Source organism: Grammomys surdaster, unplaced genomic scaffold (genome assembly GCF_004785775.1).
Source record: "Grammomys surdaster isolate TR1022 unplaced genomic scaffold, NIH_TR_1.0 65, whole genome shotgun sequence".
Classification (NCBI taxonomy): Eukaryota; Metazoa; Chordata; class Mammalia; order Rodentia; family Muridae; genus Grammomys; species Grammomys surdaster.
The window spans coordinates 3,748,275-3,758,857 of NW_021604567.1; the positions used below are offsets into that span (position 1 = coordinate 3,748,275).

General features: G+C 43.6%; 1 long non-coding RNA gene across 1 annotated transcript in view; it reads right to left on the reverse strand.

Moving 5' to 3' along the window:
• The window catches only part of LOC114625126, an 18,294-nt gene extending 8,798 nt beyond the window's left edge, over positions 1-9,496 (reverse strand). The window contains exon 1 of the long non-coding RNA XR_003712013.1: positions 9,391-9,496. This is a non-coding gene — a long non-coding RNA (uncharacterized LOC114625126). The remainder of the gene's footprint in view (positions 1-9,390) is intronic.
• Positions 9,497-10,583: the final 1,087 nt, after the last annotated feature.

Below are 10,583 nucleotides of genomic sequence, written 5' to 3' on the forward strand. Positions count from 1 at the left end.
GGAAGGAAGGAAGGAAGGAAGGAAGGAAGGAAGGAAGGAAGGAAGGAGAGAAGGAAGGAAGGAAGGAGAGAAGGAAGGAAAAAAGTTTCTGAATGGTATCCAAGATTTAACTCTATCTTCTGTATACATAAACACATGTACATGTACACACATGAACACAAACCTGCAGACCCACATACACCCAAATGAGCACATACCTACACACATGAACATACAAATGCGTATATCACTTTCTCTAAGTGAAATTATCTGCCCACTTAGCCAGACCACAAAGATATTGTCTCAAGGAGTATAATAAGCTGGACGATATATAGCACAAAGTAAGAGGTGATTAATTTTTATAGCACAAGAAAGAGGTGATTAATATAAATAAAGAAGGCTGGTTGTACAGGTTGACATTAATTGGTGGTGTGGCATTTGATCTTCTCCAGCAGGTACCACAGTAACCTTCTTTCCTTCAAAAGAGCAGCAGTTACTTTCCAGGCATTTTAACAAAGAGGGGCCCTTTTAATCCCCACCATAATCCTTTAAGTGTCTATACTCAATCCTATTTTGCTGGCCAGAAACTGAGAGGGGTCAAAAGGCTAGGCCATTTCTCCAGCTGAATGAGAATTTGAATCCAGATCTCTAGATGCCAAGGAAAATATCTTATTGGCCACTCCAGAGGCCACCAGCATCTCTTCCAACCATGTCACTGGGAAAACATACTGAGTCCTATACCAGGTGACAGAACAAAGTAAGGACACCATCAGCCAAAGAGGTTGTTGGCAGATGTCTCAGAGCATATGCCAGCACATTCTGTCACCCTTAGGGCACCAGGGCATCAGGTGACCAAAAGGACATGTTGTGAAAAGACCTACATTCATTAAAAATGGTTCCTCTTGCCTTTTGTTTCCCTCACTCTGAGCATCTGGTACCTTTCAGCGAAGTGTCAGAATTATACTTAAGACATAGTACATCATTAAAATAAAGCTCAGGGCTAATAATTATGTCTTGTTCAGGTGTTTTATGACTAAAGATTCTGACTTTCCCTCAAGGTTTCCAACTCACTCTTCAAAATTGCTTCTCTCGGGGCATTTGTTACATTGTGGATGTGTCCCCAACAATTAAATAGCAATTTAGTTCTCTATCTCTAGATATTTCTATTTGAAGCAGTATCCTGGAGCTCAAGCTGCCTCTACTTTTAAGATGACATTTATGGAGTCCTCAGTCGGCTCTGTAAGTGTGACTGCACACAGAGACTCCTCAGAGTAGAAAGCCAGCTCCGATCCCTACGTCACTCACTCGCCATCAATTTCCCTCCTTACCAGCAGCCAAGCTAACCCTCCTCCACCCTGCCTTCATCTCACCAAATATTATTCAATAGTGATTAAGACCTCCTGAATGCTAAATTTCACTCTCCAACAGGGAGAAGAGCATGGGACCTGGATGATACAAGCAGAAGCTCTTATTCTCAGCATCCAAATTCATATAATAAATGCTCCCCTCAGAGACCTGTGTGTTAGTTTTAGCCCAGTGTGATGCTTAAGGAGGTTTTGAGGGTGACTGAAATCATGTTACAGAAGGAGATCAGAGAACCTTAGCCTCTTTTCTTCTCTGCTCCATAAATCATGAGGCAGGTTTGATCTGCCACACCCACACCTGTACACTCCCACCTAGGCAGTCCTGTGAGCTCCCACCATGATACACAGCCTGCACCAGAGGCTCAAAGCAACAATGGCATTCTATCTGGGCCTGGACCAAGAACCAGAAGTGAAATAAATCTTCTCTTTTTATGAGTGAGTTGCCTCTAGGAACTCATTATAATGATAGACAGCTAGCATGCTTAGTTGTTTTAGGTTTTACATTATTATTGTGAAAAAAAAACAAATAAGATTGTGAGATCGGGCATCTTTAATTACTTGGTAAGTTATGAAGAAGTAGTACTTGGGGGCTGGTAATAGCATTTTCATACAGACCGCCTCACTGAACGCTCTTCGGGAACTGGTGACCCTGGTTCTTTGTGTAATAGAGCAGAATCATCGCTTTGTGTAATGTAAGAGAAGGATGCTTCTTGCTGTTTTACATTGAAAGTGATAAGCCTTCTTCAGCCATTTCCTTCTGTGGGTTGGTGTCTAACATGGTTCTGCCACACAGCAAAACAAATAGCACATATTGGGGCAGCTTCTCTGGCCACAGAAAGCAAACGTGGTAAATTCATGTTTTAAACTCATGTTAAAAGCTTTAGACACAGAGCAATGCCAAACCAGCCTTTCTCCACACATTTATGGACAGCAGTCTGTCCGTAATAGTACTTACTATTACTCTTATCATCAATATAATGATGTAGTAATGCTATAAATAGTAAGTAACGTTTCACGAATTATTCATCTATGTGTTAAGCTGCTTAGCTTTTCTACTGTACGGGAGAGCGAGAAAAGCATTTTGGATAAAACTTTCAATCACTCCCCTCTTAGAAATTCTACTCTGTTCACTCTGGGTAAATACTGAGATGCCACAAGCTGAATGCTGGGGTTTTTATGGTCGCATCAGAAAGAACACACCTGTCTGTGGAAATCCCAATCTCAAGAGCCAATATACATTCTTTGTATTTTGGGGTAATTTGAACCTTTCATTAATTCTATTAGCAAATATTTTCTGCTTCTTTTCAGGGCAGGTGATTAGCTATGAACTGAGGGTTCAGGTACACAAAACCAAATCCTATTCAGCTTTCCCAGGGCTCAAAACTATTTAGTGGAGAAATCAGTCTCTTCAAAAAAACACTCCTGTCCATGTGACTCACTGGGCCTTTGGTGTCTCTGGGTCTACCAAACTTAGGTAAGTTCAACAAACTGTGCTAACTCCAAACCCCACTTGCTCATCTAAGTTCCCTCTGTCTGACTGAAAAGCTCTGGGAACTTACTGACTCACTGTGACCTCCGTCACTCTCAAATTAGTTAACGTTGAAAAATCGGGAAAAGATCATTAGCAAGTATATGAATCATATTAGCTGATATTGAGTGAGTAAACATTACCAATGTGACATGTTCTTTACATAGGTTGTTTCCCTAATGTTCATGATAAAGTGACTAACACGGTAAGAGATACAGATTATCTCAAATGTGGTGTGAGACAATCTTCTCACCACATGTAACCCGTGCATGACCGACCTGTTAGTGGAGCGAGTGGAGTCCTTGCACATTCTTACGCACTTGTTTTCCTTCGCTGCTTGTAGAGTTTCTACGGCATCCAAACCACAATGCTGGCTTCTGAGAAAAGGAGTAAAACTGAAGAGGCCGAAATTTCTGCCCTCAAAGCCTTTTAGAATCTCAAGGCGACTTTAGAGTGGGATGGATAGGGAACAGTGAGTCGGCAGGTTAGTCCTCGATAAGCAGAAACAGAGACAGTCACAAGCATCGAGGCCACTTGGTCCTATTGCAATAGACACGGTGAAGAAACATGTGGAGAAGGCCTGTTCAGCTCAGGGCAATCGGAGAGCAAAAGATAGACAGGAAGAAGCCAAGGTCCCAGCGTCCGTTCCCCCACACCACCCCAAGTGGATCTGTGTCTTTCTTACTAGGTCCCACCTCAAATTTCCCGCACTTCCCAATAGTACCATAGGCTGGAGCTCAAACCGTTATTTAACACACGTTGCTGCTCTCGGGAGAACATTCAATAACCAAACTAGAGCAGGTACTTTGAATTTTTTCCTCCAAGTATAACTAACATATAACGTTTCCCTCAGAATCTCAGAGAAAAGCGTATACCGTGTAGGGGGAAAGGCTCATTAGGAATCTTCAGAACGGCACGTCCAAATGAAGAGCGTCTGTCTACCTCAGATCCCCCGGGTCCCCCCTCAGTTCATTCCTATCTGACCTTGTAACTTCCCACTATGACCCACACACTCACACCAGCCCCAATGAGTCTCCACTTTGTCTCCTCCCGTGTACAAGCACCAGCCAAAGCTGGCCTGAAACCCTGGGAGAGGCAAGAATGGATTTTTCCCCCATAGAGCTCTCGGAGAGAGCATGGTCCACCTCGTGCCCCGACTTGTGACTTCTAGCTTCCACAGTTGCCCGAGGGTATACGCTGTTCATTCATTTGCACAACCTCATTAGTCCTAAAATAGTAATGACACAAGCAATGGAAGCACCTGGTAAAAATTTCAGAAAAGCAAGGGAGGTAGAGCAATAAAATGTAGAATGGGCAGTCTGGGCTTCATCAGATATTAAAGGTCACAGATGTTAGCATTCTTCTGGCATCCCCTGAAACAAAGGTTTATTGAGAAGTATCCCTAACAGAAAAACAAAACATTCCCAGTTGTAAAACCTCATGGTTCATTCCAAGAGCAAGGAATCTTTTAGTCCCTCATGGTTAGTCACTGTCTCCCAAATTGTCTGCTGTCTCATCCACAAAGTCTTCTGTCGTCACGGTTCACCCCAAGGTGAGAACCCTCATGCTGTCGGGGAGCAGTTCACACCCTCACCTCCAGGCTTTCTGTGTCTCATGTGCTGCTGGCTTTAAACTCTGGTCACAGAGGCAGGATCTGGGGGTGGGGGGTGAACAAATGGTAGTCTGTGTCCACAAAGGCGTACTGACCATTTGCAGACACAAACAGGCATTTAGGTAGCTTCAACACCTCATAAAGCATAGAGCGCAGGCAAGGCAAAGATTAGATATACCTCTCCTACCACAGTACACATATGTGTGTTCATGAGGAGGGGACACGCACTCTAAAGCCTTAAAATGCTGTTTCTAAGTGGAAGAGAGGAGGTGCAGTCAGTTAGAGTGTGGGAGGCAAGCTGGGATAGCAGAGGACTGAGGGACATGACTGAAATGCACGGTAGTACTGCATTTGCCCCATCAACTTCAGATTTGGATTCGACTCCCAGGGCTGCAAAAAAGAAGTTTTGTGTCTGACAAGCGTCTGTGTTGAGGATGCTTCAGAAAGGTTAGAGTCATGCACTAAGGTTAGGACTCAGTTATAACATAGGACAAGGAGAGGCAGTTGACGACAAAGCGTGTGCCCACGTGCAGGGGTCAGATCCATTTATTAAATCTCTCAAATCCCGCACACCTTCTAGGGTTAGTCAGGTCAGCAAGCACATGCTCAAGAGTTATCATCACACAAGGGCCGGTGAGTCTCAGTAACTTGAAGGTATATAAAAGCTATACAGGAAGCCCAAGACTGCCAGAGACCTAAAAACTAATAATAAAATAAGAAAAAGTTTACAATACATATTAGGAATGTCACAAGAATTCAGATGGAGGAGGGAATTTATAAAGATGACAAATTCAGGAAAAGTGAAAGAGTTAAATTTGTTCCTGTAAGAAAAGAATATGACCATATTATGTGTATAGCCCGGTCATATCAGCCCTATGCCTTAAACAAAGGCCACATAATTGATATTTGCTGAAAGAAGGGAAAAAGAGACAGAAGGAGAGAAAAAAAGAGTAACTTAGATTGGCAGGCACGGAGGAGAAACTTCTGGACCAACAGAAAGGGCAGAGAGAGCTGGTTGCTTTCACATCTCCAGTCTGGTCCACATATCTGGAAGGACTCAGGCCTAAAGGATCCTGGAGAGCTCCTTAGGAGGAGAACCAGAGGAAATGGGCAGGAGAGAGAAGGAGGGCTCACGGGAGGCTGGTGAACACCAACAGACAGTTAGGAGCGTGTGAATCCATTCACAGAACAGTGTCTCGCATTCTTAATATTTGCACCAGTATTTGTGCAGACAGAGCTGCCCTCTACTGAAGGCTTGCCTCAGTAAGCAGGAGCATTTATGGGGAAGCAGAATGTGTCTTCTTATCCAGAGCTCCCCCGGTGAGCACTAGTCCCAGAGATGCCATTGTTGCTGAGCGATGGACGGGGTAGCCACCTGCAGTTTCCCAGGGAACCGGAGCGTTGTCACAGCAAGTTGGATCAGGAGAAGAGGAAAATGCTGGGCACGTTTGATTATGAGTAAAGCTAGAAAACACAGACACTCCCCGAGGACTTCTAGGATTACTGGAAAGAAATCGCCATGGGCTATAGGTCTCTCCAAGTGCACCACCAGAGACTGTGAGGTGGGGGAATACTGCTTTACTGCTTTGTGTCTGTTACTGTGACTCCTGGGATTCTGATCTGGAAAATATAAGACACAGGAGCAAAGCAAACAAAGTTCTGTCAGGACATCTGACCTGAAGTCTGAACTTCCCCTGACCCTGACATCAGAAGGCCCCAGAGAGGAGATGTCCCCACTGCTTGCTGCAGCTGGCAGCCACCAGCATAAAAGAATCAGAAACCGAGAGCCTCGATCAAACACTTAGGGGAATACAGATATCTTCCTGGAGGCAAGGCACAAGATACTGTGTAACAGAATACAGCTGCCTACATAAACCCATCTTCATTTCAAAAACCTCCCCTGGCAGGGTTCTGCTGTGTGGACCTATCAAGCTGAAAACAAAACTCTATACTAGAACAATGGCAAAAAGAAAAAAGGTGTTTGATATCTTATTTTTCAGAACATCAATACACAGTAATGGGGCCTCGATGCAGACTGTTAAGAGTTAGTCCAGGAAGTAGAATAAAGTTTCATAAAGACATAAGGAGAAAATTACAACAGGAGGAATGAAGGAAGTGGGGCGTGGGAGGGCATCATAAAGGAGGGACTGTGTGAGAGATAACTAAATGCTAAAGGCCTTTTCAAAAGCCAAATGGAACCGAGCAGAAATGACATGCACCTTTAATCCCAGCACTGGAGAAACAGAGCCAGGCCGTCTCTGTGAGTCAATACCTTAACCAGACACCCTTGTGCCAAATAAAAACCCCAGTAGCAAGAATGGTTTGCATCTTTTGGAGTTGTTGGCCAAAGTGATCCCGTAGACCTTTTCTGGACATCACAGCCTATTTCTGTTGCTCCTGGCTACCCTCCACACCCTGACAACAAGATTCTATTGTTGAAAACAGCATATACTCATGTCATCAAACATGGAGAGGTGGAGCTGGTGCCCAACCACTGGCTTCACCCCCAGTGACTAGCATTCACAGTGCTGGAAAGTGCTATACACACTACAAGAGTCAAGTGAATGTCGACACACCCAGATCCGAACCATATGAGGGACAACAGTCACCTGACCAACCATCGATTCGATACAGGCATAAATGTTAGGGGAGTAACAAACCTCTTTTTAATGAAGGTTGAGGTCTGCTCCACAAGATAGGCCCCATACTTGACATTGTTAATTAAGCCAAGAATATGAGACTAGGTAGAGCATGGGTCCTAGGAGACAACCTATGACTTTCTCTCTGCTAAATGAACATGGCAATGAAATAACTCCTGGTAACACATTGCCGTATCTATGGATCCATTCATCACTCAACCCCCATGAGAGAAACTTCTTGCAGTACATGGGAGTTGCCACAGAGACCCACAACTAAACTATGTGCAGAGTGAGAGACTTGGGAGCACTCTACTCTAAATGGGTTGTCTATATCAAACCCTTCCCCTCAAAGCTCAGGGATCTGTGTGCAAGAGAAAGTAGAAAGAGTGTCCAAGAAAAGTGTAACCAAGAGAAAGTAAAAAGAGCAGTATTTTCCAGACACACAACAGGACTGATGCATATATGAACTCACACAGACTGTGATAACATACGCACACACACACACACACACATACACACAAATACTTGTACAAGCTCAGTCCAGAAAAAAATCTGAGCGTAGAGAAGGGGAAGTAGCCACAAAGGTCCCACCCTTAGTCAGAAAACTATTTAAAATCGAAAAAGAAAAAAGGGTAAATCAGTTTTCTTCAATAAAATGATGCTGGGTATATCAACTATACTCCAGGGCATGCCCCATGCTCAGAAGCAATTGGCCAACACTCCATTTGTGTGTTTGTGGGGGGAAGAGGAGCATGTTTTGTTTAGATTTTGTTTTCATTTCTGTTTTTAAGATGGGGGAACATAAAGTTGTAAGGGAAGAGAGGCGGGGGAGAATCTGGAGAATTTAGGGGAAAGGAAAATATAATTAAAATATAATGTATGAAATTCTAAAAATTAAATGCTAATTTAAAAAAGAAAAGCATGAGTCCAGGGGCTGTAGAGAGGGCCCAGCAGTTAAGAATACCAGCTGTTCTTCCAGAGGACTCAGGTTCCATTTCCAGCACCCACATGGTAACTCTAGTCCAGTTCTAAGGGGTCATCTGGCTTCCACGGGTACCACATGTATGTAGTGTGTAGGTATGCAAACAAAACATCCATATACACAAAATTAATATAAATAAATTTTTTTAGAGAGAAAAGGAGAGAGCACAGCCAGTTCTAGAAGATGCAGACTTAGGGTTGATCTACTTGCTTCAGAGACAATGGAAAAGAAAACATTAGCACACCTTCAGATCACAGGATGAGGCACTGGACCTTCTTGGCCTTGAATTATCTTTCCAAGAGTGAAAAGAGAAACTGACAATATTGCCTGCCAATGTTTTAAAAACCTGACTCATTTTTTAAACACTAGTAAAAAAATAAAGTTATAGGGATTACCAAACTAGAGGGGAAAAGCAACCTGTTTAGCAAGAGAAATTTTATATTTGCAAAATAACTATTGCTCAAAACTGTCCTCTGGGGTGTCAGACTCTCCTGGCATGACCCCACCATAAACTCTTTTGCCACTGGCTGAAGCCTTTGGCTACAGAGAGATGTTATTTTCTGGATGTTCTGACTCCTCTGGCCATCATCCCAGAAGTATTGATCAGCTCTGTGTCACTGCCTAACCCCCCATCAGGATGGCGCCAGAGTGATCTGAAACCCCAAAGTCTATCATACCACCACCACATATATCCCAAAAGTCCTTTCTTGTCGTCCCAGATGAAAAGGCTCAGCATCCTTAGGAGGGCTGAACGGGGGCCCTAAGGGGTAAACTGGGGTGCTGTCCTGTTTCCACTTCTGGAGGAAAATATGAGACATGCTGGTAAATCGCTCCCGCGAGGTCAGCACTAATGGATGGCATCCATTTGCAAACACTGAGACACATAATGACCGCGATACCCCTCCCCCGCCCCAGCCCCTGCTTTCCCTAAACAAAAGCGAGAACTTACCATTTTCAGGTTCACTTGAAAAGATGCAAATAGCATGTTACTCTTTGCTTATTAATTATTTGAAAACTTTAGTTGAGGTTGAAGGCATGTAAATAATGGCGGGACTGAAAAAGGCCGTTCCAGCTCGTTTGAGAATACGCTGCTTTCTCGTGTTCACTTCCTCCAGCTGACAGTTTTAATACAGTGTTTGTTTTTTTAGTCCCAAATAATGTAATCTCTCTGGGTATTTTCTTTGAGGTGGTATTTCCTAGATTGTGACTATCGTGACTTTCATGTTTTACATGTTTTACTTTTAAAGGGCTCGTCTTCCTGAGCAACTATGGCTAATGCTTCTTACCTTCTGGTAAATCATGAAAAATGGCTGCAGGGGAAAGAGTACATCTGTGGTCACTTGGTCAGCAGGTTCCTTTGATCTTGTTTCTTCCCTCCCTCTGGGTGCTCTCTCTGCAGAATGAGCTTTGTGGCTCTAATCATTTCTCCCAGGATATCAAAAGATCCAACGCCAAAACACCTGCAGACTTTTGCTCACTGAAAGTGTTACTCAGCCAAGAGCTGCCCATGAGTGATACACCAAGGTCACTGACCCAATGGCCTCTTCAGCGATGTTGCTTGTCTAGCAAGTGACTACTGTTCTCTGGGTAACTGAAGAACTCTGCCACCAGAGTCATGTCTGTTGATATGACAGAGACTGGGAACTTCCACAGTCTCAGCTCTGGACTAGAGGTCCTTAAGAGGAATGTCCTCATTGCCCTCTGCTATTGAACTAGAGACCTTCTTATGAAAAAAAAATCTGATATTCTTTCAGTCTCATCCGGGGGAAAAGGTGTGGGCTCCCAGTTCATCTGTACATAGATACACAACATTTTTACTTTTTGGTAAAGTATTTTTTTAGACAAAAAGTAGATAGAGCCATCTGAATGTTTTATCAAAATTTTATTGTACGTTAGTGTTTTAATTAAAATATTATATACTCAGAATTATCATAGCAGTCCTTTCTAGTCTCAAAGTTTTCCAAGATGGCATATTAAAGTAAATGGTTACCCTACCTGATGGCATGTGGGATAAGGAGTGCAGAGTCCAAGTCTATACTGAGAAACAGCCATCTTCCTCCCTACAACACCTAATCACTACCTAAAGGCAGCCTATACCCACCCAACACGCAGCCACAGAAAGCTAATAATGTGACATCCAGGCATATTGATAGTGGTCACTGTGGGTCCTGAAGGGATGAAGATAAAGCCGTCTCCCCAAAACATGCCCATTTTTTTCTGAAGAGACTCCAAAGGCCAAGGAGCTTGTGAATCTGACCGAAAGTTGCCTAAGACCTGCAAGGAGACTGAGTCATAGGAGAGTTTTCAAGACCTGACCAATCAAATCAGAGCAGTTCAACTACATGATAAGAACCATTGACATGACAAGGGTCACTGCCTCAGGACCAAACCGGCAAGGGATGCGCTGAGGATGCCTCACAAGCCTCCAGGGTCCTTCCTAGGGTCAGAAACTACTTCCAGCATGAGTCAGGTGACCATG